Source organism: Phyllostomus discolor, chromosome X, assembly GCF_004126475.2.
Source record: "Phyllostomus discolor isolate MPI-MPIP mPhyDis1 chromosome X, mPhyDis1.pri.v3, whole genome shotgun sequence".
Classification (NCBI taxonomy): Eukaryota; Metazoa; Chordata; class Mammalia; order Chiroptera; family Phyllostomidae; genus Phyllostomus; species Phyllostomus discolor.
This window is the reverse complement of record NC_050198.1, coordinates 11,198,057-11,225,185: the sequence shown is the minus strand read 5'-3', so window position 1 is coordinate 11,225,185 and position 27,129 is coordinate 11,198,057. Positions and strand designations below refer to the sequence as shown.

Here is a 27,129-nt window from a genome sequence, read left to right as displayed (position 1 = left end):
ACCAGAGATCAAACCTGCAAACTTTTGGTGCATGGGGATGATGCTCCAACCAACTGAGCCACCGGGCCAGGGCCCCACCAATTTTGTAACTGGTACTTCATTCACAAATGCTTGTTTGGGGTGATTTATTCCTGGCGGATTCCAGTGAAGGGGTTGTCCAGTTCAGCAGCAGATATGCAGGAAGAAGAGCCAAATGGCAGAGGTATCTCAGAGAACATAGTTCCAGCAGAAATCCTGGGGACTGCTGAGGACTGTGGTGGACTGTAGGATCTGAGGGTGGGGTGGGGACAGACAAAAAAGAGAATGAGAGCAGGAAAGGACACTTAACTTCAGTCCCTGGCAGCATAAGGACCCCTAGCTCATACCTGGATGACATATAATATTGGATTGTTAGTAAAAGCACCTAGGTGAGCTCCTACTTTCAACATTTAAAACTGGCTCTTCCATGAATGTTTCCAGAGTTCCATGTTCAAGCTAAAAGTGTCATCATTAAGATCTTAGATATGAGATTAATTTGGATTTTTCCCCAGAGCAGAGTGGGTGCAAGTCGCTTATTTGTGAGATGATGCCAAGCAAACAACACCAGGGTGCAGGGACATCAGCTATCAGAGGGCTTGCAATCAGGCAAGTTACTCCACAGGTCACTGCAGCTGCACCCCACTGGGGAGCTCTTGGAAGCTCCTGACACACGTCTGTGTTCTCCTAGCCAGAGAGGCAAGGGAGCTGCGGTATCTGTCCACCCATTCCTGTGGGGGTGGAGAATGAGGCATTTTCTTAGCACTTTTGGCCCCCTGTGTATACTACCCAAAATTGTATCCTTTCCTGGCTTTTACAAACAATTACTTTATCATGCACATATGTATGCTTCCATTATTTCATTTCTATTGTGTGGAACTTCAGAATAAGAGTACTGAGCTGTAAGAAGACTTTTGCAACTGGCTTTTTGCACTTAGTATTGTATTATATTACAAAGATTTATTTTATATTATGTGTGTAGGCATAGGAGTAATTTAGGCTGCTTGTACTTTTTCATTTCTCTCTCTCCTTCCTTCCTTCTTTTTAGTTATTTAGCTAGTGAATACAAATAGTAACCAGTGTTGATGTGAATGTTATTTTTGGACAGGCTTATGGATTCTGTAAGAATGTTTAACACTCTGAGATAATGCAACTTGATTAATCCAATTTATACTCCCATGGATGAATAAGAGATGTTAATCTATATCGTCCTCTTCAAAGTTTGGGATTGTCAGACAGCTCCATCGACTGTTCTAGTTTGGGGTTTGGGTGTTGAGTTCATGGGTGTTCATATTATTTATGTATTTATTTTAAAAGAGAACCATGCATGGGCCTGTGTATCTTGAGCCTAGGGCTATTATTAATTCAGTTGTATGTAATTATGGACACCCTCCAAAAATAATACAGTCACAGCATATTGATCAAGTTCTATAAATGTGTGCTATCAAGCTCCACAAGCACCTCCACCCAGTTAGGGGCTCAAAGACCCAACCTCATTCTAAATACCAGTCTGAGCTGGGCAGTATCGATTCTTTCTTCAGAGACCCCTTCTCTTCATGCTGCCTCCACATGACTGGTATCATCCTACTGGGCCTGAAAAGTTCTCCTTGCTTCTTATAGTTTCCCTTCCCAACAAAACATAACTCTTCAGGGTCCCATTCCCTCAAGACTCTGTTGTTTCCTAGCAGTAGCTCCAAGTGCAACCTTTAGGCACCATGGCCAAGGAGTTGGGTTGATAATTTTGGTGGTTGTAGGCCTTTAGGCATTCCTCATGACACCAGGCCAGGCCATCACCTGTTCCTGCTGAGGTGCAGGATCATCCCTAGATACTGATAATCCCTCCTTGTCTTCCCTCAAGATCAGACTGTTCCATATTATTTACTGTCTGTGTGGTCTCAGGTGAATTATCTAACCTCTTAGAGCTTTGGTTTTCTCATTAGAAAATGGGAGTGCTAAAGCCTCCTTTAAAGGTTTGTTGTGAGAACTGGAGATGGTGCCCTCCTGGCCTCAGGAAGCTTTCAGTTATGGGGGCTGCTGCTGTTCCGATATATTTGAGCATGACAGCATAGCCTCGTTGACACCTGACCTTGAAGTTCCAGGCCTACATCTGCCACAAACTAGCTCTGTGGTTTTGGGAAAATTGCTTCATCTTTCCATGCCCAGTTCCTCATATGTAAAGTGAGAGGGCTGGACTTCAGCTGATCTCTAAAAAGGAGATCATGAGTGTATGAGAAGAACTCTGACTACAATACTCAATTATTTATTGATGTCAGTGTAGTCACCCGCGGCTATCATTTCTTAAGTACTAACTTATTCAAGAGATCCCAAGGGAAGAGTTAGGACCAGCGCTTTCCAGAAAATGAGAGAAAATAATTTTGTTTTACTTCAGAGAATAATTTCCAAATCTGAAGAGCAAAGGAAATAATGAAAGGGGGGAAACCACCCCCAAGTTTGCAAAAAGCGATGTTTGTGTTCAAAACTGAGCTCAGAACTCTGATATTATTTGCCAATTACTCCAATTATTGTTTCAGCACTCAAGCTTATTTCATAAGCCAGAACTGTATTCTTTTTCTCCCTGTATAACTCCCTGTATAACCCTTTTCTTCATGTATTACTTCCCCTCAAAATGGCTTCATTCTTTCACTGCATTTTTTCTTCTTCTCAGAATTCCTGTCGTCACTTTGGTTTCAGTGAGAAAGTCACTTTTGTCTTGGGTAAGTTTTGTTTGGCAGCATGACCTGAGGAATACCTGTTCCTATTCCCATTGTTATGCTCTGTTGCTTCATGGGGCAGAGAAAGTTGGATTCCTATATATACCTCATAGTCATGGTCAAGGAACTCCATCTGAATTAGGTATAAGCTGAACTTCAGTAGGCAAAAAAAGTAAAGGAACATTTTCTCTTCCCATCATTTAAATCTTCAACCTGTGGCAACTCTTCTGGCTTTTCCAATAGCCTTCCAGGCTCCTCATGAGGTAAAATACTTACAATATCCTGCGCCCCCCTTAAACTTCTCCCTGAACTCACCTACCTAATATCCTTGTGTCCTTTGCTCACAGGACTGGCCATGCATGTCCCTGGTGAAGAGCTACTGCATACATACACGCTGGATAAGAAACAGTTGCAATAAAATGTTGATTAACTCAAATTGCGTGGAAACACAAAATCTCTCTAATAACACTAGGAAAATGAAAGGAAGAAAGAGAAAGAGAGGGTGAGTTCATGGTTCAAGTCTCAGAATAACCAAGGCTGGAGCCCAAGATGGCAGCAAGCGAGGACTAGGGAGCTAAGAGGTAGAGCAAGTGGTGGAGTAATCCTGGCCAAGGAGACAAGTGAACAAAGAAGTGCAGTGAAGATCTGGAGTCCTGTCCACCACCTACATTTTGCTTTCCATGAGGGCAAAGTACATGTGCAATTTTGTGGTGGACTTCTCACTGCCATGTGGCTTTTCCAGAAGACCCTGTTCTAACGACTGCCAGAAACACTCAGAAGAGATGACAATTACTAAGTTCTGTTCCCATCCCTCCCCCCATCAAATTCATGTGGTCACCAATGATTTTCACGAACAAGGGATACTTTTTAGTCCTTATTTTCCTTGACCTCATGGTCACTTTCTCCTTGTTGCAAAACTCTCTGTTCCTTTGAATTTAGTGGCTCCACTCCCTCCTTGTTTTTCTTCCTGCTTGCTACTCATTTCCAGGTTTGCTTCATCTTAGGGTTCCTTAGAGCTCTTTCCTAGGCCTTCCTCTTACTTGCTTCTCTCTTCCTAGGCAATCTCCACTACCCACATGGCCTCACTTACCATTAAATTTCTGACTCCCAAACTTGAATCTCCTGCCCCTATACATGCCTACTTGGCACTTCCACTGGAATGTCTCAGTGACCCCCTCAAGCTGTACATGTCAAAATTATTCTCATGATCTTCCCGCCCAAAATTCTTCTCTTCCAGTATTATTCCCATCCTTAGAAAATGGTAGCTCTGCTGAGCAGGTTGCTTAAACTAAGAGCCTAGACTTCATTCTTGATACCTCCCTTTCTGTAACCTCTCACATTGTGTCAATCACCAAGTCTTTTGATTCTGTCCTCTATGTCTCTTAAATCCTTCTACTTCTCTCCATCCTAACAGTTGTTACCATCCTGGCCAGGGCTACCATTTTTCTCACCTGGGCTATTGCAGTGCCCTTAGAACTGGTCTCCCAGCATCTTCTCTTGCCCCTCACTCCACTCTGTCATCTACTGCAGTCTAAGTGATCTTTTGAAAGGTAAATATGGCCATGACACTCTCCTTCAATGGCCTAGAAGGCCCTGCCTAGTCTAGCTCCTAGTCACCCCTCCATTTCCTCTTATACAGCACTAGCTCTTACTTAGTCTGCTCCAACAATACTGCATTTATTTTATCTCCTTAAAATGCCATGTTTTGTCTGCCTAGAGCTTTTGGAAATACTCTTCCTCCTGTCTGAAAGACTCTTCCCACCCCCACCAACCTGAGACAGTTAACTCCTGCTCATCCTTAGAGTCTGCCTTAAACATCCTCAGGAAAACCTTCCCTGACCATTCAGATGGACTAGGTCTCCTTTTAATCACTCTCATAGCATCACACAGTATTCCTTTTATAGCACATTGTACTCTTGAAGTTAATTAATAGCAATTTTTGGTTTAATGCCAGTCTTCCTCTTGTGGCTGTAAGTTCCACATCAGCAGAGCCCATGGCTATTTGTCCACCACTGAGTTCAGCTCAGTTGTGGAACCAACTCAGTTCCAAGCTGATAGTAGGCTCTTAAGAAAAACCTGTACAGTAACCGACTCTTTGAAAATTCCCACCAGTTGTTACTCCAACATTCTTGCTCACTAAACCATACTCGTCAAGTTGAAAACACCCTGTTGAGTCCTCCTGTATTAATTTCCTATTGCTGCTATAACAAATTGCCATAAGCTTGGGGGCATAAAACACAAATTTATTCTTTTATAGTTCTGAAGGTCAAAAGTCCTATAATCAAGGAGTTGGCAGTGGTGCATTCCTTCTGGAAGCTGTAAAGGAGAATTTTCTTTCCTTTTCCAACTTCTGGAGGCTGCCTAGGTTCCTTGGCTCATGACTGTGCATCACTCTGATCTCTGCTTCTATCATCACATCTCCTTCTCTGACTCTCCTAACTCCCTCCCATGAGAACCTTGGTGATTACATTGGGCGCATCTAGATAATCCAGGATCATCTCCCCATCTTAATCCTTAACCACCCCCCCTCACCCCATGTGACCCTTAATCATATCAGCAAAGTCCCTTTATCCATATGAGGTAACATTCACAGGTTCCAGGGATTAGGATGTGAACAGCTTTGGGGGAGGGGATATTATTCAGCCTACCACACCTCCCATGCCCAGTAGGGTAAAAGTTTTGCAAAGTTTTCTGGAACAAATTCTGAACTCTGCTACAAAATATCATACACCATACATATTCCACACACATCGTCTTACTGAAGACATGATAACTCTCTGAGATCCTCTTGTAAACAGTTTCAATTAGTCTGTCCTTCAGTGTGCACGTATACTCCATAGTGTCCACATACACATACCCAGATCCCTGTCCCCTTGGTGGAAGGCAGAACCATGGAACAGGACAGGGATGAGGTCCAGTGAAGCAGCTGAAGTGACATTGCCTTGTTTGATGCAAAACTACCTTCCCAACTCCAAGGCTCCCTTCTGAGCTCTCGAATTCTCCATAAACTAGATGACGGGGTAGCCACAAGGTGTCTCAGGTGGGAGAGTTTTAGCAAGAGGCTGTGGTTGAATGTATTTTTAGATACATTTATAATTTGTAAAACAGTGTACAGAAAGTGCTCTTACCACTGGCTGGTGTGGTTAGTGGATTGAGCACTGGCCTGTGCTAGTTTGAATCCCAATCAGGGTACATGCCTGGGTCATGGGCCAGGTCCCACATTGGGGGTGTGCAAGAGGCAACTGATTGATGATTTTCCCCCTCTCTTTCTCCTTCCCTTCAGCTCTCTTAAATAAATAAATAAATAAATAAAGTCTCTTTTTTAGAAGAACACTCATTTAGCAATGAGGAAACAAAAAGGGTTTCATGATACAAATAATTTGCATCTTAAACACTTGATTTAATTGGTATAAATATCCTTGTTTTTAAAAGAGTTTATTTATTTATTTTAGAAAGAGGGAAGGGAGGGAGAAAGAGAGGGAGAGAAACATCAATGTGTGGTTGCCTCTTGCATACCCCCCACAAGGGTCCTGGCCTACAGCCCAGGCATGTGCCCTGCCTGGGAATCAAATCAGTGACCCCCTGATTTGCAGGCCAGCACTCAATCCACTGGGCCACACCAGGCAGGGCAAGGTATGAATACTCTTAAGACTGAGAATGTTTTATTCTGAAGTGCTACCTCCAGACCAGTCTTGTTTTGTGGTATAGTTGCCCTTACATGCTTTTTCTGAAAGTTATAGAAATCAAACAGAAGATGTTGCTTCTGGCATCACTGGGGTACCAAGTAGGAGTGAATCTCTTGCTTCCAACAAGCATGATCTGGATTTTTGTGGAAGCAAAGACAGGCATGTTTTCTCTCATGGCATCTTCTCTCCTTGCAGTAACCAACTTTCATTTCTTTAATCCGTGATCCCATCTAGAGGCTACTGCTTTATGGACATTCTGTTTTTTTTCCAAGTCTTGATTATTTTACTCATGAGAGAAAAATTTCTAATTTTTAAAAATTTATTGGTAAGAGAGAGAGAGAGAGAAACATTGATTTGTTCTTCCACCTATTCATGCCTTCGTTGGTTGCTTCTTGTATTGAACCAGGGATCGAACCGCCAACCTTGGTGTACCAGAACATTGGTCTAATCAACTTTGCTACCTGGCAAGGCCAAAGATTTCTAAGAGGACAAGAAGGAATTGAAAAACACTTTTTGTACACTCTTCTTACCTTGATTTATTAAAATAAAACCACCACCAAGAAAAGGTCTAAGTAAATTGCTCTGTCATCTATCTCTGAGATGGACACGCCATTCATGTAATCTAGTCATGAAAGTTTAGAGCTTAGAGGGTAGAAGTCAGCTGGTCCACCCCCTCATTTGGTAGATGAGTAGCTGAGGTATGAACACCTAGAGAAAACACCGAAGGACATACAGGTCAGGGCTGTTGACAGTTTCATAAGGCCATAAAAGGTATCAATCAAGATTCTACATATCCAGTTGATAACACTCATAGATGCAGCTTCCCTATATTAAATTCAGTCTTCATTGTCTTAAGGTTTTATAATAATGGAACCTGAACTAGATCAAAGTTTATTTCACTCAATGAAAGAAAAGCTTACTAAGCAATTAATGGTATAAGAAGATCATAGAACATATATGTAGTTTACCTATCCCTAGGGGCAAACTGTTGAAAGGACATTTGCTTTTAACCACATGCAACTATACTTCTGATTTTAAAATCATTAAAATAGGCCTTGCAGCCCTGACTGGTGTGGCTCAGTGGCTGGGCATTGTTCAGTAAGGCAAAAGGTTGCTGGTTCATTCCCAGTCAGGGCACATGCCTGGGTGGCAGGTTTGGTCCCTGGTTGGGGCACATATGAGAGGTGATGGATGTTTCTCTCTTACATCAATGTTTCTCTCCCTCCCTTCCCCTCACTCTAAAAATAAATAAATATAATTAAAATAAAACAGGCCTTGGAGAACCTCAGTCTTGCAGGGGTGCCCAACCTTTTGGCATCTCTGGGCCACACTGGAAGAAAAAGAGTTGTCTTGGGCCTCACACTTAATACATTGTGACATGTAATCACAGACAGAAAAATCTCATCATGTTTTAAGTAAATTTATGATTTTGTGTTGGGCCACATTCAAAGCCATCCTGGGTTGCATGCAGCCCGTGAGCCACAGGTTGGACACCCCTCAAGAGTAATTTTATTAATTATTTAACCATCGTTATATACTTGCAATTTTAAAAATTATTTCTTTTAAACAATGAGCTTCAGGACTTTCACTGATCTAGCCTGATGATCCCTTCTGCTGACTCAGAATGAGAAGGGTTTAACTACAGGGCTTCAAAGAGAATCAGAAATTGTATGGTAAGACCAACTCTCCCAGAGTAACTGCCCTCATTCACCTTGAGTAAATTTCACATGCTTTTGCTTTGATGAATAAGGAGGGCAGAGTGTTTAGGAATTTATTTTCCCCACCAGTGCTAATGTACTACTTTTGATGGCAATCCCTAGTAATACACACCAAGGATTTCTTCAGATGAAAACTGATGAGACAAGCTACTACTAGGTACTAAGCCTTTCATGAGAAGTCTTTTGTCTTCCTGTCTCTAGCTCACACACCACTATCCTAGGCAGTTTTTGTCAGCCAGCTCTCTGAAAAACAGTGAATGGGTTAGGATTTGGTTTAAACTCTGAACCTCTAGCAAGACATTCAAGAAAAGTCCCCTAACTAGCCCTGGTTGGTGTGGCTCAGTGGCTTGAGTGCTGGCCTATGAACCAAAGGGTCGCCAGTTCAATTCCCAGTCAGGGCAAATGCCTGGGTTGCAGGCAAGGTCCCCAGTGGGGGGCATGCAAGAGGCAACCACACATTGATGTTTCTCTCCCTCTCTTTCTCCCTCCCTTCCCTTCTCTCTAAAGATAAATAAGTAAAAGAAATTTTGTAAAGAAAAGTCCCCTAATTCTTTCTTAATTGCAAAATCTGATTCCTAGTGTGGAAAGTTCTTTCCCTCATTTAGGAAAGGGACTGTTATCCAATACTAGGTACTTGTCAGAGACTTTGGCTTTGGGATAGTTTCCTGTATTGAAAACACATTTTTCATGTTCCCTATAACTACAGTTGTCTCTTGAACAGTATGGGTTTGAAGTGTGTGGGTCTAGTTTTACATCAGTGTTTATCAGTACATACAATAAATTTATTTTCTCTCCCTTATGATTTTAATAACATTTTATTTTCTCTAGCTTATTTTATTGTTAAGAATACAATATATAATACTTAAATATACAAAATACCGTATGTGTTGACTGTTTATGTTATCTGTAAGGCTTCAGGTCAACAGTAGGCTATTAATAGTTAAGTTTTCTGAGGGAATCAAAAGTTATACGCAGATTTTCAACTGGGGGGGGGGGCGTGTCAGTGCCCGTATATCTCCTTCCTTCTTCCTTTGCATCTCAGATTGCCAGGGAAAATACAGGATGTCCAGTGAAATTTGAATTTCAGATAAATGATGAATATATTTTTAGAACAAAAGTATGTCCCATGTACTACTAGGAACATATTCACACTTTAAAAACTTACTTGTTGAGCCCCAGCTAGTGTGACTCAGTGGACTGTGTGCCAGCCTACGAAGGAAAGGGTTGCTGGTTTGATTCCCAGTCAGGGCACATGCCTGGGTTGTGAGCCAGGACCCCACTGGGGGGTGTACAAAAGGCAAGCACACATTGATGTTTCCCTCTCTTTCTCCCTCCCTTCCCCTCTCTCTAAAAATAAATAAATGAAATCTTTAAAAAAAAAGACTGAATATCACTCATAGTATTTTCAGTCTATAAAAAAACTTACTTTTTGATTATCTGAAATTCAAATTTTATTGGGTACCCTGTATTGATTTTTGTTTTGCTAAACCTGACAACCCTGCATGATTCTCTTCTTCCAACTTTCTTTTGTTCTTTCTAAAATTTTATTTTTTTAAGATTGTATTTATTTATTTTTAGAGAGAGAAGAAGGGAGAAAGAGAGGAAGAGAAACATCAATGTGTGGATGCCTCTCGTGTGCTCCCTAAGGACCTGGTCCATAACCCAGGCATGTGCCCTGACTGAGAACTGAACCTGTGACCCTTTGGTTCGCAGGCCAGCATTCAATCCACTGAGTGATATCAGCCAGGGCTAAAATTCTATTTCAATAGGCTCTCTTCCCAATTCCATTCACCTCTTCAAGGACAATTTTTTCTTCACCTTCTGCTTTCATTTGGGGTGTCATGTTTTAGTGATTTGGGATTGTGATGGTCAGCACCAGAATTCTCTATAAAGGGGCTCAGAGCTGTGTTATCTGGTGAGATTTGAAGAGGGCCTGTCTGAAGCCATCTCTTTGGAGGTTCTGCCCTCAGCAAGTACTCCTTGGAGTTAAGCACTGCCTTCTCTAACTGGAACTTTTAACACACCCCAGGGAAGCATTAACATCGTGAGTTACTAATACCTTAGTTGAAATGTCAGTAATGAATGAATTTAAAATTTTATCTTTATGTACTTTTTTAAAGTACACTGTTTTTTGGAAGTACAATATGCATATAGAAGTGTGTCCAATTAATAAGTGCACAGCTAGGTGAATTTTCCCAATGTGAACATACCCATGTAACCAGCACCCACAAGAAAAAATATAACATTAGGGTATCTGAACTAGACAAATTCGTAGACATAGGAAGTAGAATGGTGGTTCCTAGGGGCTGGAAGAAGGGAGAGTGGGGAGTTGGTGTTTAATGGGTACAGTTTTAGTTTCATGAGATGAAAAAGTTCTGGAGATGTTTGACAGTGTGAATATACTTAACACTACTGAACTGCACACTTAGAAATGGTTAAGGTGGTTAATTTTCTGACATATACTTTTTACCACAATAAAAGAAACAAATACAACATTACCAGCTCCCCAGAAGTCTAGTGCCCCTTCCCAGTCACTCCCCCTTGTCCAAGTTAACCACTATCCTGACCTCTAAAAAGAGCCCATCTACATTTAAAAGAGTCCTTGAGTTAGTAAGAAAAAAAAAAAAAAGGTTAGTCAGACTCCTTTCCTCCCGACAGGGAGACTTCCTCAAGTCAGAAAAAGATTTCATCATCCCTACCACGTTGCTTGGCATTACAGTAGAAGTAGCTCAAAAATGCTTGTGAATTCCATGTTGACTCAGAGCCTCAGGCTTGTGGTTGTGGGAGGTGCCGAGGGAAGAAGAGGGCACTGCAGAAAGAAGATGGAAGTGCTGAAAACAAAGCCAGGTACTTTGCAATCTGGCCAAAGGTTAACCCTGCATATTCATTACAGGTTTATTCGCTGATGATGCGTTTTTTTTTTCTCCTTCACTGTGTTGACAACATGATCTGCAGGTTCATATTTGAATCCAGCTCCAAGTATATGTTTATTTCTTGTTACTATGTACATAGCACCAACTGCTTATTTTCTTACCAGGGTGTTTATTGCCAATATGCATGGCATGAGACAAAATAGATGTTCTTATTAATGTTTGCCTCCAAATTTCTCAGGGGAAAATTCTAAACTCAAGGATTTGGGTTCACTTCATTTTATAGTGGCCTTAAATATTTGATCCACTGGACTTTTTGAGTATGTCCTTTTTCCAGGAAGGCACAAAATGTTCTGAGGAACAAATGACAAAACTGGAAGCACTGATCAAGAGATGGATACAATTATTATTTTAGACCACAAATTATACTGACTGGAGCAGAAATGAATGATCTTTTAACAGTCTTGAAGCCAAGGGAATATGATATGGCACTCTCTGATGTCACATGATACGCAGATATGCTGTGGGCCTTGGAAACAGAAATGGTATTGTCATATTATGCTAAGGATAGTTATTTAGATCAGTGGTCTCAAACCCAACAATCCTTTTTATAATATATATTCACTAGTCCTCCTGTAATAACCTGTAAAGAAATTTGTAGGTGATACCACATAATCCTACACATCACTGTAAAAAAATTTATGCAATGACTTAGTTGAAAGGAAAAATAAAAGGAAACTAATTAATAATAAAACAACATGCACCTCCAAATGTAAACCCTCATGCTCGGCAATGCTAGCAGACAACACAAAGTAGGCAGATGCTTATACTAATCATAGCGTCACCGTGAGTGACAGCTCAAGACACAGACCGACACAGATGTGCTTTAGTGGCAACAAATTACGCAATCTGTACTGATGGTTTGTAATGACTTCCCAACATGGGAAACAACTCCTGGAAAGTTCTAAGCATAGTTAAGTGCAAGCATCCTTCAATTTGCATTCCTGGAAAATTAGGTGCTTATTTTCACCTATGTGAAGGTTCAGCAGGACGTTAGAAGGATACGTGGAACATGGGACAATTTGCAATTTTAGTGTCACTGGGCTTAACCCACCGTTTAAATGTTAGTAATGCCCCCCAATTATTGTGACAACCAAAAAAATACCATGGGCTTCTAAAATCTGCCACCCCAATACCACCTCCCATTTAGTACCCCTGAGGTGGAGTAAAAATATTTTATTTGCAGAAGCATTTTGAAATTCTTAAAATACATCATCACACTGACTGGGGTGGCTCAGTCAGTTGGCGTGTCATCCCATAACCGAAAGGCTGTGGGATCAGTTCCTGGTCAGGGCACATACCTAGGTTGTGGGTTCCATCCCAGGTGGCAACCAATTGATGCTTCTCTCTTCTCTCACTCCCTTCCTCTCTCCCTTCCTCTCCCTCTAAAAGCAATGGGAAAAACATATGCTCAGGAGAGGGTTAAAAAAAAAAACATGTCATCAATAATAGGATCCATATCCTCAGCAATTCCCCCCTTTGTGATTCACATTCTTTCACATTTACAAAACAACTTTTGATCTTTGATTTTACAATCCCGTCAAAAAGGAGTTTCCCAACATCTGAGTCAGTAAGATCATGAAGAGAGTCAATAAATAAAATTACACAGTAGTTTTTCCTTGGGAATGCTTACTTAGTATTTTAGTCATTAAAATAATAGGCTGACAAAAGGGGAAAAGAAGAGCAAAACCTTGCAGGTTGTCTCATCAAGAAAGCAATTTAATGAGAAGGTGTCATACAGATCTAGGATAGTGATACATATTGTAATTATTGTTTTTGTTCCCTTTTCACAGTTATTCTGTTTAGTTGTGTTTTTCAAAAATGTTCAGTAATTGTGAAAATACTTTACTAGTAGCACAAATACAAATCAAATACCCTCTGAACACTATCAGTTCGAATGTATAGAGCACTGCCCTCAGGTAGGGTTTCATCTGTCATGGGGCCAGTGGTGTGGAGCCAGCTGCTTCTAGTGCAGAAGAGCTCCCTGCACTCACATCTACCCAACTCTGCATTCGGTGATGTCAACTTGGGAGCCTGAAATCAGCAGTGATAGAATTATTCACACCACAGAAATTGGCAAATGCTGCAGGGCAGGTCCACAGCCAGCACACACCATCACTTCCAGAGAGCCCATTGTTAGAGTCACCAGATACCACTGCATGGGGCCAGCTCTTAGGAAAGAACCACCTGTCACGGAAGTACAAAAGAAGACTTTGTTACAAACCCTCTCGGAAAAGATCAGTCTAAATTGGGCTCTCCAGTGTTTCATCAAAGTCTAATAAAGTACTAAATGATGGCTCATAAATGACCAAGGAGCCAAAACTAAAGAGAAGCATTAATTCACTAGTATCCAAATAGTTATTTAGTGCTAACCATGTGTAAAACAGTCTACTTAAATCCTTTCTGGAACTAGGCAAGACACAAATTAAATAAGTATATAATGTGTGAAGGACCAGTGTATATGCTGCCAATTTAAAAGATAATTAAACATTGTCACTAATATTTTTCACCTTCATCAAAGGGAATACTAATATTTAATAAGTACTGTGCCAGGTATTAAGTATTATCTGGCTTGATCCTCACAACCACCCTGTAAGGTAATCATTAGTTTGAACCATATGAAATTGCTGCTATTTGACCATTTTTGACCTCTACAAATGGCAATGTCATAACGTTCCACCTAATATTTTTTCTGTGTTTTACAAACAAGAAAGTCAAGACCCCAATATAGCAATTTGTCAAATGTGGCACAGCTAGTAAGTGACAATGCCAGGATCCCTTGTAGACCTGACTGGCTCCAGAGGCCCACAGCACACACTCCCCAAATGACAGGTTGTTAGGTGCATTAGATATGTTGCACATGCAGAAAGAAATCTGAAGATTAAACCGTTTTGGAATAACTTGTAAAATCAATTAAGGATGTGCATTTTGCCATGTAACTAAATATTGGCTTCCTGGGTTTCTTAGTCATAAATGATTACGAATAATCATAACAGCTGATATATGTTAGAGACTGAAAACATTTTAATACAGATCGCATCATTGTTTAATTTGTTCTTTTAAAAAATTTTATTGAGCCCTAGCTGGTGTGGCTCAGTGGACTGAGTGCCAGCCTGCAAAGCAAAGGGTCGCCAGTTTGATTCCCAGTCAGGGCACATGTCTGGGCTGTGGACCAGGTCCCCAGTAGGGGGTACGCAAAAGGCAACCACACATTGATATTTCTGTCCCTCTCTCCTTCCCTTCCCTCTAAAAATAAATAAATAAATATTTTTTAAAATAATAAAAATAAAATAAAAATTTTATTGAATTTATTGAGGGTGACATTGGTTAATAAAATCATATAGGTTTCAGATGTGCAATTCTACAACACTTCATCTGTATGCCGTATAGTGTGTTCACCACCCCAAGTCAAGTCTCCTTCCATTACCATCTATCCCTCCTTTACCCTCTTCTATTTGTCCCCACCCCCTTTCCCTCTGGTAATCACCACACTGTTGTCTGTGTCTATGAGTATATTTTTCCTTTTTTTGCTTAATCTCTTCACCTTTTTTCACCTAGCTCCCAAGCTCCCTCCCCTCTGGCAGCTGTCAGTCTGTTCTCTGTGTCTATGAGTTTGTTTCTATTTTGTTTCTTTATTTTGTTCACAATTAGTTCTTAAGAGATCAAATTAATGTTTATTTGTTCTTAAGAAATTCCATTAGTGTTCAATTTATACTTGAGAAATTAATGCTGAACTTATACTTAACAATTGAGTTTTTAAAAGGCTTTGCTATTACTAGTACAAACTATCAAAGGTCTTATATTCACAGTCTGATTCTCAATCCATTAAAATAATCAACACATCAGAAAAAAAAATACAGTCACAAATCTTTGGACCACAGGGTATGGTACAGGAGTGTCTCTTAAATGTTTAAATTGAAACATTAAAATCTTGACATAATATACATATACATCTATAATTGGAACAAAAGTTTCATGAAAAGTTTTACTCTTAGTATGTACAATACACTCTGATGTTTTCTATTCTATTCATTTCATTTCAGCTGGCCTTGCCCTGGCTGGTGTGGCTCAGTGGATTGAGTGAGCACCTGGCTAGTGCTGTCCTGTGACTCAAAGGATTGCTGGTTGCATTCCCAGTCAGGGCACATGCCTGGGTTGTGGGCCAGGTGCCCAGCAGGAGCATGTGAGAGGCAACCACACATTGATGTTTCTCTTCCTCTCTCCTTCCCTCCCCCTCTCTCTAAAAATAAATAGATAACATCTTTTTAAAAAATGCTGGCCTCAACTTAGTATATCATTTTCACAAACTCACTAATGTGTTGTGACCCCCACCCCCAGTCCAAAAACACTGTCTTAGAGAAATTTATTTTAGAGATCTCACATTCCTCCTATTTTATTCCTTTCCCTCTAGGTTACTCTGTTCTTTTTATCTAGAACTTTGCCCCCAATTTACCAGCCCCTTCCTCCTTCCCTCCTTCCCTCCCTCCCTCCCTCCCTCCCTTCCTTCCTTCCTTCCTTCCTCCACAGATGTTTACAAATTGCCTGCTATGTGCCAGGCACTGCACTAGGTGCTAGAGATGCAATAGATATATCCACACCCTGGAATCTCAATATCCATCTAATCATCATACAAATAAACGCAAACTTTCAGCTGTGCTTAGTGCTACAAAGGCCAGGTTCCAAGAGAGGGAAATTAGACCTAGTTAAGGAAGACTTCCTGAGGAAATGGCACCTGAGATGTAAAGATATATTCTATTCTAAATATTTGGTTCTATTCTATTGTTCTCTTCTGCTCAATTTCATTAAGAGAATGCTGGCTACTCCCCATTACCCCCAACCCCTAGTCTATTCTCAGACACCACTAATCTATTTGTGATTCTATAGATTTCCTTATTCTGAACATTTTGTATAAATAGGATCATATGTCATATAAAATGTAGTCTTTTGTGACTGTCCTCGTCCACTTAGCATAAAGCTTTCAAGGGTCATCCATGTTATAATATTGTATGAATACACAATACTACATTTTGCTTATACATTTGTCAGTTGATGGACATTTAGGGTTGTTTCCACTTTTAGCTATTGAATAATGCTGCTATGAACATTTGTGTATAAATTTTTGTGTTGACATATGCTTTAATTTCTCTTGGGTATATACCTAGGAGAGAAATTGCTGGGCCATATGGTAACTCTAATTTTAACATTTTAAGGAACTGCTAAACTATTTTCTAAAACAGCTGTACAGTTTTACATTTCTACCAGCAGTGCATGAGAGTTGCAATTTCTCCACATCCTTGCCAACACTTATTATCTGATTCTTTGATTATAGCCATTCTGGTGGTGTAAAATGGTATCTCATGGTGGTTTTGACTTGCATTTCCTTAGTGGCTAATAATGTTGAATATCTTTTCATGTGCTTGTTGACCACTTGTATATAATCTTTGGAAAAATAGCTATTCAGATCTTTTCCTAGTTTTTAGTTGGGTTAGTTATCCCTTTATCATTGAGTTGTAAGAGTTGTTTATATATAACATTTTAGATACAAGTTCCTTATCACATAAATAACTTGCAAATATTTTCTCCCATTCTGTGGGTTGTCTTTTCATATTCTTGATGATATCCTTCAAAGTTCAAAAGTTTTTAATTTGATGGAATCCTAACACCCTATTTCATACCACACTTCCTTGATCACCTCCTCAACCATCACCTCCATTTTACCACAGCAAGAAGAGACCACGATATCACCCAAAGCTGCTTGAACAATGCTGTCTTGCGCCCCACTATAGACTTGCAGAGTGAAACCCTTTGTCCTCCTACCTTTCTCTCTGCCTGTTTCTGCCACATAGGCTCTGTTAACCCTGTAGGATTTCCAATGCCTCAGCCCTGTTTTCTTCCTGTTTGTCATACTCACCTCGTCCCAAACTTTTCTTAACCAGCTTAGCCCTTAGAGTTAAATACTACAAACTCTCTACCCCCAGAAAATTCTGCTCCTTCACCCCACTGTCTTTTTGCTATACATGTTCTGAAATCTCCAACCATGTATCATTCTAACCATCTGCCTTCTCTACTTCTATTGCTACTAAGCAGTGTTGAAAAAGTCATGCCAGCCTTAAGCGTTGGAACCAGTCCTGATTTGTAGTGTCAGCTGAACTCACAAACTTGCCCTGCATTCCTTTTTTTGACCCACTTTAGTTTCCTCTCCCATTCCCTCATGTCAACTCTAGTGTTCTCCCTTTCACACATGACATTCCCATCATGCTCTTCCTCAAACAAGCCAAGGTCACTCAAGTCTCCTTGGTGCTTGCTGTTCCTTTGCCTTAATCACTCTTCCACCAGATCCTTGAATGGCTGGAAACTTCTTATCATTCACATCTCAGTTCAACTGTTAGCTCATCAGAGAGGTCACTGCTACCCACCCTGTCTACTGTTGCTGCCTTCCTCCCATTGCTATCACATTACCCTGATTTATTTTCTTATTATCCTTATCTGTTCTATCTGTCTAGAAAAGTCTTACTCATACTTCTAAAACCCTTCCCTAGCTAGGGTTAGAGACTTGTTTGTCTGTGCTTTCAAAATAACCTGTGTAGAACTCTCATGCCCAGTATAGAACTCTATTGTTTAGTTGCTATTATTTGTGGATTACAGGTCTGTGTTCCCCTTCCAGATGCCAAGCGCAGAGTGGTACTCAATATGTGTGGGAGAAAGGTATAGAAACCCATTATCTATGAAGCATGGGGTCTACATGTCACAAATGAAAATTAACAATGGGGGGGGTGGGAAAACATACAGTCTAACACAAAATCCTGCTGTGCATTATTTATAATAGCAAAAATAGGGGGAAAGTATCTGAACATAGGGAAATGGATAAGTAAACTAAGGTGTATCCATTGGAATTTCACATTGCTATTAAGATGATGTCTGATATCCAGCAAGAGATAATAACACAGAATGTCCTTATGCCATGATGATAATGAAAATATAAAGCTTGTACACAGAAAGAGTGAAAGAAGATAAACTAAAATGTCATGCTAAGTTTCTTTTTCTATTGATTGATTTAAGGAAGAGAGAGAGAAACATTGATTTGTTGTTCTACTTATTTATTCATTCATTGGTTGATTCTTGTATGTGCCCTGACTGGAGATCAAACTCCCAACTGTGGCCTATCAGAATGATGCTATAACCAACTGAGCTACCAATCCAGAGCCCATGCTGAGTTTCTTTACATAGTACAAATACAGATGCTTTACTTCTTTCTTCAACTTTTATAAATTGTTCTAGTTTTCTCTGTGTATACATTGCTTTAATACTGAAATAAGCTCTAATATTTTATTTCTAAGAAAGAAATATAGCTCCATTCTTTCATGAAATCATATCATTTCAAATATTAATTTATTGACCAATACACTGGAAACCTGAAGAATGCAGAGTCAGTGATTTATCCAGCTTCCCTTAACAAATTAATGACAGAAAAAGAAATATTATGGGAGTCCTAAGGTGATGTTGGGGAACAAAACTAATTTCCTGTAGGCTCTGTACCATCAATATTGTATTTCAGATAGTTCTGTATTGGGTCCTTGGTAATAGGCTAAAAGGCAATAGTACAAACAGCATAAAAAAAACAGGGAGACTATAGGTGAAACCCCATTGAAATCAAGGTGAATTTAGTTCACTTTAAGAAAAATTATAAATTTGGGCTTGTTTTATGAAAGGATTTACAACAGAATTAGTTTGAGTTCAAAACCCTCCTACTATATTTAAAAACATGACCCTACTCATATAACCTATCAGAGAATACTTCTACCAGGTGAAGGCCTGTCTATGATTCAGATACAAGAACACATATTTAATATATTAAACTCCAGTCTACCAGAGAACTGGGAAAGTTCCTTAGAATCACAAAAGGATTGATAAACCTTGGGTATACACCTTATAATAAGCACATTGTTTAGATGGAGGAGCCACTCCGACCTGGCACTGAGTTTGAGAATGAACAGTTTAGAGGACAGTTAAAGCTGTTCAACAAGAGAACAGAGCAAACTGGAATAAAATGGATAAAGTCAGGAGGATGTCTTAGTTTGGGTTCCCCCAGAAGTAGGTATTGATATAAGGATTTCAGTGCAAATACTTGATTCAGGAGACTTATAGAAACATTGGCCGGTTAATGGGAAAGTCACACAAGGAAGAGAAGGGAAGGAGGCCACTTAAGGGTGTGTTGTCAGGCAAGTTGCCATTGTGGACCAGTGGAGCACAATCCTGCTGGAGAACTGGGTGACCAGGGTGGTTAGAGAGAATACATATATCTGAGTCACTCCACCTGGTAAGCAAGGCACTGACTGTTTGAGGGCTGCTCTGATGTCCAGACAGAGTCTCAGGGCTGAGCAGCCATTGCTGGCTGTTGAAATTGGGCCAGTGTGCATGAAAGAGTAAATGCTGAGGACTGGGAGGGGAGCAGCAAAGCACCTCCTATTGATGGAATAAACAGGCTTGTGCACAACATTTTAGTTCACGTTGGTGCATTTTTTCCAATTAATGCTGAAAAATCAGTCGGTAATTTTAATCACAATTAATGATTGATTAATGGATTAACAATTTACACAGTAATTTAGATGGCATAAGGTCCAATTAAGGGAACACTCTCAATGTGCAATTGTGCCCATTAGTAATACTTAAACCTTTGGTGCTTTTTAAAATGAGGTTTTTGTGATTTACATTTATGGTTGAAACTCCTTAAAGCTGTCTTTCTGTCTACCATAGTCTCTTGTGCATACTTTCCCTTGTCTTGCCCCACTGGGCAGAGGGGCTGTGCCCATACTGGTAAGGACACATCCTTCTCTTCTGCGCGCTCCACCCTGTTCCTGGAGGTTGTGCTGGTTAACAGCAGTGGGCTGAGGGCCTCCCTGCCTAGCAGCTCATTCTGGTCTGACCTGCCATCTGTTTTTGGTAGCTGTGGCCCCAAAAATATGGCCTACGCTGCTGTTTCAGCAAGAGGCCTGACACCTTTAAAGCATTTCTACAAACAACCGGATCCAGTTTTATACTTGTTGAACATGTTCCCTGAGCAAGGAACAAAAGACCAAATGCAGTTAGTCACTCCAGAGGGAAAACTGGCCATTTGCATTCCAAGACAATTTTGTCTCCTCCCCTTTTCCTCCTTCCCTTCCTCCCCTTTCTCCCCACACCCTCTCTTGAGGTGAAGAATTCTTTCCTAAGCAATTTTCAAAGTTCAGAAAAAGTAATTGCAGCGCTAGTAATGCGCAGCTTATGGCATGAGAACACTTGGCAGAGGAAACAATAACAAAGTCAATGCCACCTTGCTCTTCTGTGCGGTTATGTAATAAAAGGGCCAACTGCTGTTTCATACAGCAGTGAGAGGGCTGTGACAGGGTTGGGCAGACAGCTCTGCACACATCTGCGGTGGGGGGAGGCATTCTTCCGGGTGTCAGAAGCCTCTGACAAAGCAGATGTCTGGGTCTCTCCTCTCTGTCTCATCACCTAGTACTAGGGCTGCACCTATGATACCTTAATGCAGATCTCAAAAGGCACCCATTTCTTCCTCCCAGAGCACACAGTTTGGCAAGTGGTGCATGGGCTATGTTTGTGCTCCTGTCCCGTGTCCTCGGCCAAGTGTCTGAGTGCAGAGCACAGCCCACATGATGCACATGGGGACCCTAAGACTGACAGAAACTCCTCGGGGCCTGGCATCAGCCACCCCACCCCAGACCAGTGCTTACAGTTTACTCTTTGTTTGGCTCAAGATCCTGAAAGCTCATTCTTTCCACTTCAGAGGACAACTTCAAACTTGCTTTCTTTATAAATTACCTGGAAATCCCTGCCTCTCTATTTAGGTTAGTTGACTTAAATCATTTGGCCCGCTCTGTCAGCATCTCCCCCACGACCCTTAGGCTATATCTATCTTCCTCTGCAGTGGCATCACTTTGTGGCAAGGTGTCTGGGGAGGCAAATTATGTGGCTAAATAAACAAAAGGCTTAAAGGCAGGTAAAGGTCAGATTTGCATCTATATGAGGAAGTTGGCCTAAGAACCTCAGGTATCTTCTGGAAGGAAAGTAATCAAGACCTCAGGGCAGAGTCCCTTTCCCAAACCCCCATAGATACCAAATGACATTAATGGAGGGCCACAAGCCAGGAGAAAGAAGACAGGGAGAGTGGGGTGGACCTTGCATAGGCTAGAAGTAGAAAGAAGGCAGGATCTGTGTCTGGGATACAGCAGACACTAGACATGTGCTAACTTGATTCTCCTGACAGCAAACCACCACCCTCAGGAAGGAGTTGTGTGACCAAGCTGGCAAGTTGCCCTCTCAGCAGCTGGCTCCAGAGTCACAGACCTCAGACGTAGTCTAGGGATTCAGGAAACCACTGCAGACCCATTGGCTTCAGAGGCATACCAAACCTATTGTAAGCTACATACGCAAAGTTTCCCACCATGCCTCTTTCCTCAATTAAAGGGGGCTGAATTAGTCTCACTTGACTGCATCTGAGGGATGGAATGGAAATTACACACCTGCCAAGGAGTCTGGGAAATGTGGTTTTTTGATTTGTAGATACTGGTATATATAAAGGCACACTGAAAGGAGGTTGATATAGATGCTGAATAATCATTTCCAGCACAGTTCCTCCATTTGGAAGCCTTCAGTGGCTTTCTGTCTGGGTAGTGCTGTGGAAAGAAAGCAGGGTCTGGGTCCAAGATATAGCAGATTCCAGCAATAAATCTAAACTCTACACTACACCACTAGCCAGTGTGGCTCAGTAGGTTAGAGCATCGTCCTGTGGACTGAAAGAAAGATCATGGGTGCAGTTCCTGGTCAGGGCACATGCCTGGGTTGTAGTTCAGATCCCCATTTTGGGGCGCGCAAGAGGCAACCAAAAGATGTTTTTCTCTCACATCAACGTTTCTCTTCCTCTCTTTCTCCCTCCCTTCCCCTCTCTAAGTACATCCTCGGGTGAGAATACAAAATAAAAATAAAAATAAATAAACTGTAGACTACAGATCCTGGGGAGACCAAGACATTACAAGGTGTTCTTGACCTCCTTGCATTCCAGTCATTTTCTGTGGACTGGAAATAAAACATTGTGGCTTTCATATATGTGTTCACCTATTTTTCAAACATGGAGGGAATTTGGACTCAAAAAATACAAATCACTGGAAACCTTCCTTACAAACACCGTTTCTCACCCACAGACCCCACTTCTCTGCCTAGAATGGGAATACAATCTCCCTCCTCTGTTGACAATACCTATCCATCATTTGAGACTCAGCCCAGGCCACCACCTGCCCTGACCTAGAAGGTGATTCTCACTATTTCAAGGTGAGATACATCATCCTCATCTGTTCTCTCCTAGTATCCTGGGACGTTATACTAATGGTTGTGATAAAATAAAAGTGAGCTTTTATTGGCTTACTTTATGCCAGGCTCCATGAGGTGTGTATTCTTATTATCTCATGTTACAGATAAGGACACAGGCACAGAGAGGTCGCACAACTCACCCAAGGTCAATTATTACTCAGTGGCGGCCGTGAGTCAATCCCAAGCTGCAGTCTGTCTTCAGAGCCCATGCTCTTGATCAGTAATCTCATTTCTTCTCATCCATTCTATGATTACTGCCTGCCCTGCTATATCTGTCTGTCTGTCTGTCTATCTATCTATCTATCTATCCATCTATATGTTAATCTGTATATCTGTCTCCTCTGCAAATAACCAATGCCTTTCTATGATGTTAAAATGGAAAAAATAAAAGTCAAAAGTTTTTCTTCCCTTCCCAACACATTGAAAATTCCAGGACAAGGATCCAAATTGCTTGAACCTTCCTTCTCTCACCCTCCACTGTCTTTTAACACAGGGACTATTTTCTTCTTCAGCAGAGAATACCAGACTAAATTACAGAGCAGGCTATGAAATTGCTACCCTCGGCTCCCTTCTTTGCCTGTTTTCTCTATAATAGATTCTTTCTGTTGGTTGTATAAATACAAGACAGAACTCACCATTGCTTTGAATCACATGGGAAACTGTATTATCAGCACTGAGCTCTTCTGGAACAGACCTTCTGGCCAGGATCCATGGAACACTCCCCAGGACAGGATGAGGTTCCTGGGAATTCCAGCGCACAGGGCAGCATTCTCATGCAAACACTTAGGAGACTGAAACTGGGGAGAACTTGACATTTCCCCTGAAATCAGGAGGTATTTCCGTATCTGTGTTTTTACCTTCACTGTTTATTTCCCCCACCTCCCACAGACGACACTTGCCTGTTTCCTGTGTCTCGGCACCTAGAGGCTGTGCTTGCACATGCCAACAGCCCTAACAGGTAAGTTAGCTGGTCGCCCCGTTATTGGGCTCAGCCACATACCTTTCACTCGCTGGATGTGCCAATGTACCCCAGACCCATCTCTCTTCTTGGTTTGCTCAACTGCCATTCTCTTCCTTTTCTACATGAAGTGTTTGATTTCTTTTCAGCCTCTTTGTTTTGGCTCATAAAACAGGCATTTCCTTTTCCCTCTTGAAGGTAACTTATCAAAGAAAACTTCTTTAACCATCTTTCAAGTACACTGCCTAGGCTCCTGTTTGGGGAAAGTCCCCCACTGCCTACAGGCTTGTGTCTCTCTACAGGGACACGATGCCTTCTAAAGGCTTGTGTCCTCTACAGGAAACAGCTAGAGAACAATTCAAATGAATCAGGCATGTTGGGCTTCCCAAATGTCCCTTGTGGAATTTATACATCTGAAACCATCATTTCTTCCAGTAAGCACACTGTTTTATCAAGGCACATCATCTGCAAGAGAGATAGGAATGCATATCAAATATGCTTAGGGAGTGACTTTTGTAACTCATTGTTTTAAGACATCTTAGTTTCCATTCAGGCTAAATGACCTGGCATGTCCACAATCACTTTAGAGCTTGTCAGAGAGTGGGATGTTGTCAACATAGTGTAACACAAACACTTCAAGTGTTCCTCTAAGGAAAGCCAAAAAAAGTTGATGTGAATTACAAAAAATATTATAATCAATAAGATATGACATTCAGTCCTCGGCTAATGTTGATCCTGAGCAGCACACCCGCACAAGCCAAAGAGGATCTGAGGTTACAGAACAGGTTCTCAGCCTTGGCTACACAGTAGAATCACTTACGTATTTTTATCTTTATTTTTTCACTTTTGTATTTTTAAAAGTCTTCATGCCCAGGCCAATCAAATCGGAATTTCTAAGGGATAGATCTCAGGTATCATTACATTTTAAAGCTCTCCCAGGGAGTCCAATACGCAGCCAAGTTTAAGGTCGACTAGCTTAGAACATCTGGCCCTTTCTCACCACTGCTTAGACCTCATTATCAGCCTCTGTGAGGTGTGTGGGGTGGTCAAGAGGGCACCACATGCCTGGTCATGCCACTCACTCATGCCAGCCCAACTTTCCAGCTGCCCACTCAGCTACTGAAGCCACCCAAAAGGTGGAAACTCAACATAGAGCTGATGGTCATGTGAGGGTTAAGATTACCAGATACCAAAGCACTGAAAACAGGAGAACATAGAGAATAGTGACATGACTGCACATTAAGTGACAGCCTGTGACATCATTACCGGCCCTGCCCCCAGGGGGTGGGTGGACTTGTCAATCTGATATATTGCCAGCTGATATTCCATTGAAAAAGGGGGCATGAAGTGGGCTTCTGAACTGCTGGTCATGTTCTCTTTCTGGGTATCAATAACATAGATATGTTTCAGTTTGTGAAAATATGTCTACCTGTATACTTACAATATATGTACTTTTGTATTTGTACTTTGTGCTGTAGTAAAAAACATAAATAGAATCATAGGGTATGTGTTTTTGTGTGTGTATCTGGCTTCTTTCCCTTAGCATGTTTTCAAGGGTCATCTATACTGCAGCCTTTACTAAAACTTCATTCCTATTTATTGCCAAATGATCGCCCATTATATGGCTATATCATATTTTGCTTATTCATTCATTAGTTGGTATACAATGTGCTATTTCTCCTTTTTGGCTATTACAAATGATGCTGCTATGAACATCCATGTAGAAGTTTTTGTGTGGATGTATGTTTTCATTTTCCTTGGGTATATTATCTAGGAGTGAAATTGCTGGGTGTGGTATAATACAAAAATATGGTTGGTCTTTGCCCATAGTTCCTGGCCAAGAACTCTAAAACCCTTGGAATTTTCTGAGCAACAGGAGTGTCTTTTTGTTGTTGTTAGTCATAAGAAGCTCCTTCCAATCACACCTGAGTTTATGCTAATGAGGTGACTTAAATAGCCATAGGATAGGGTTGATCACTGTAAACACTGTGATTTGAGGACTGGAACTTTCAGCCCCATCTACAGACCTCTGGGAAGGGGAGCTGGTGCTGGAGATGGAGCTCTATAAAAACTCTTCAAGAATGAGATTCAGAGTTTTCAGGTTGGTAAACACACAGACTTGCTGGGAGGGTGGTACACCTGGAGAGGGCACGAAAGTTCCAGACTCCCTTCCCCCTCTAGACCTTGCCCTGTGCATCTGTTCCATCTGGCTGTTCCTGAGTTGCATGCTTTACAATAAACTGGTAAATATATCCCTGAGTTCTGTGAGCCTTTCTAGCAAACTACTGAACCTGAGGAGCAGGCTGTGGGAACCTCTGATTTAAAGACAGTCAGAAGTACTATTGGGAAGGTACCTGTGAATGGTGTCTGAAATGGGGGCAGTCTTGTGGGACTAAACCATTAAATATGTGGAATCTCATGCTAACTCCAGGTAGTTACAGTCAGAATTATATTGAATCGTTAGACATCCAATAGGTATTCAGAGAATTGGAGAATTTGTTGTTGGTGTCAGAATACACTCCAGACTGGGTCATATGGTAACTCTGTATTTAATATTTTGGAGAACTGCCAAACTGGTTTCCAAAGCAGCAGCACCATTTTATATTCCCCGCAGCAGTGTATGAGGATCACAACTTCTCCATATCCTTGTCAACACTTGCTATTGTCTTTTTTATTATAAGCCATCCTAGTAAGTGTAAAGTAATATATGATTGTGGTTTTCTTTTTTAACATATTTTATTGATTATGCTATTACAGTTGTCCCATTTTCCTCCCTTCACTCCCCTCCACCCTGCACACCCCCTTCCACCCACATTCCCCCCCTTCATGTCCATGTGTCCTAAGTTCTTTACCTTCTAGATTTCCCATTCTATTCTTGCCCTCCCCCTGTCTATTTTCTACCTACCATCTATGCTACTTATTCTCTGTACCTTTTCCCCCCCTCTCTCCTCCTCCCACTCCCCTGTTGCTAACCCTCCATGTGATCTCCATTTCTGTGGTTCTGTTCCTGTTCTAGTTGTTTTCTTAGTTTGTTTTTGCTTTAGGTGTGGTTGTTAATAATTGGGAGTTTGCTGTCATTTTACTGTACATGTTTTATATCTTCTTTTTCTTAGATAAGTCCCTTTAACATTTCATATAATAAGGGCTTGGTGATGGTGAACTCCTTTAACTTGACCTTCTCTGAGAAGCACTTTATCTGCCCTTCCATTCTAAATGAAAGCTTTGCTGGATAGAGCAATCTGGGATGTAGGTCCTTGGCTTTCATGACTTGGAATACTTTTTTCCAGCCCCTTCTTGCCTATAAGATCTCTTTTGAGAAATCAGCTGACAGTCTTATGGGCACTCCTTTGTAGGTAACTCTCTCATTTTATCTTTTAAGATTCTCTCCTTATCTTTAATCTTGGGTAATGTAATTATGATGTGCCTTGGTGTGTTCCTTCTTGGGTCCAACTTCTTTGGGACTCTCTGAGCTTCCTGGACTTCCTGGAGGTCTATTTCCTTTGCCAGATTGGGGAAGTTCTTTTATTATTTGTTCAAATAACTTTTCTACTTGTTGCTCTTCCTCTTCTCCCTCTGGTACCCCTATAATTCAGATGTTGGAATGTTTAAAGATGTCCTGGAGGTTCCCGACCCTCTCCTCATTTTTTTTGAATTCTTGTTTCTTCATTCTTTTCTGGTTGGATGTTTCTTCCTTCTGGTTCACACTGTTGATTTGAGTCCCAGTTTCCTTCCCATCACTGTTGATTC

General features: G+C 41.1%; 2 long non-coding RNA genes across 2 annotated transcripts in view; both read right to left on the bottom strand.

Annotated features, from left to right (window-relative positions):
- On the bottom strand, positions 1-12,398 carry LOC118498468. Its single transcript, XR_004900957.1, has 4 exons — positions 12,362-12,398; positions 10,830-10,939; positions 3,042-3,120; positions 1-270 (listed from the first exon to the last, which is right to left on the bottom strand). It is a non-coding gene; the product is annotated as an uncharacterized LOC118498468 (long non-coding RNA).
- Positions 12,399-12,410: 12 nt separating this feature from the next.
- The window catches only part of LOC118498467, a 47,716-nt gene continuing 32,997 nt past the window's right edge, over positions 12,411-27,129 (bottom strand). Inside the window, exons 2-3 of the long non-coding RNA XR_004900956.1 lie at positions 13,174-13,247; positions 12,411-12,445 (exon numbers count right to left, since the gene is read on the bottom strand). This is a non-coding gene — a long non-coding RNA (uncharacterized LOC118498467). The remainder of the gene's footprint in view (positions 12,446-13,173; positions 13,248-27,129) is intronic.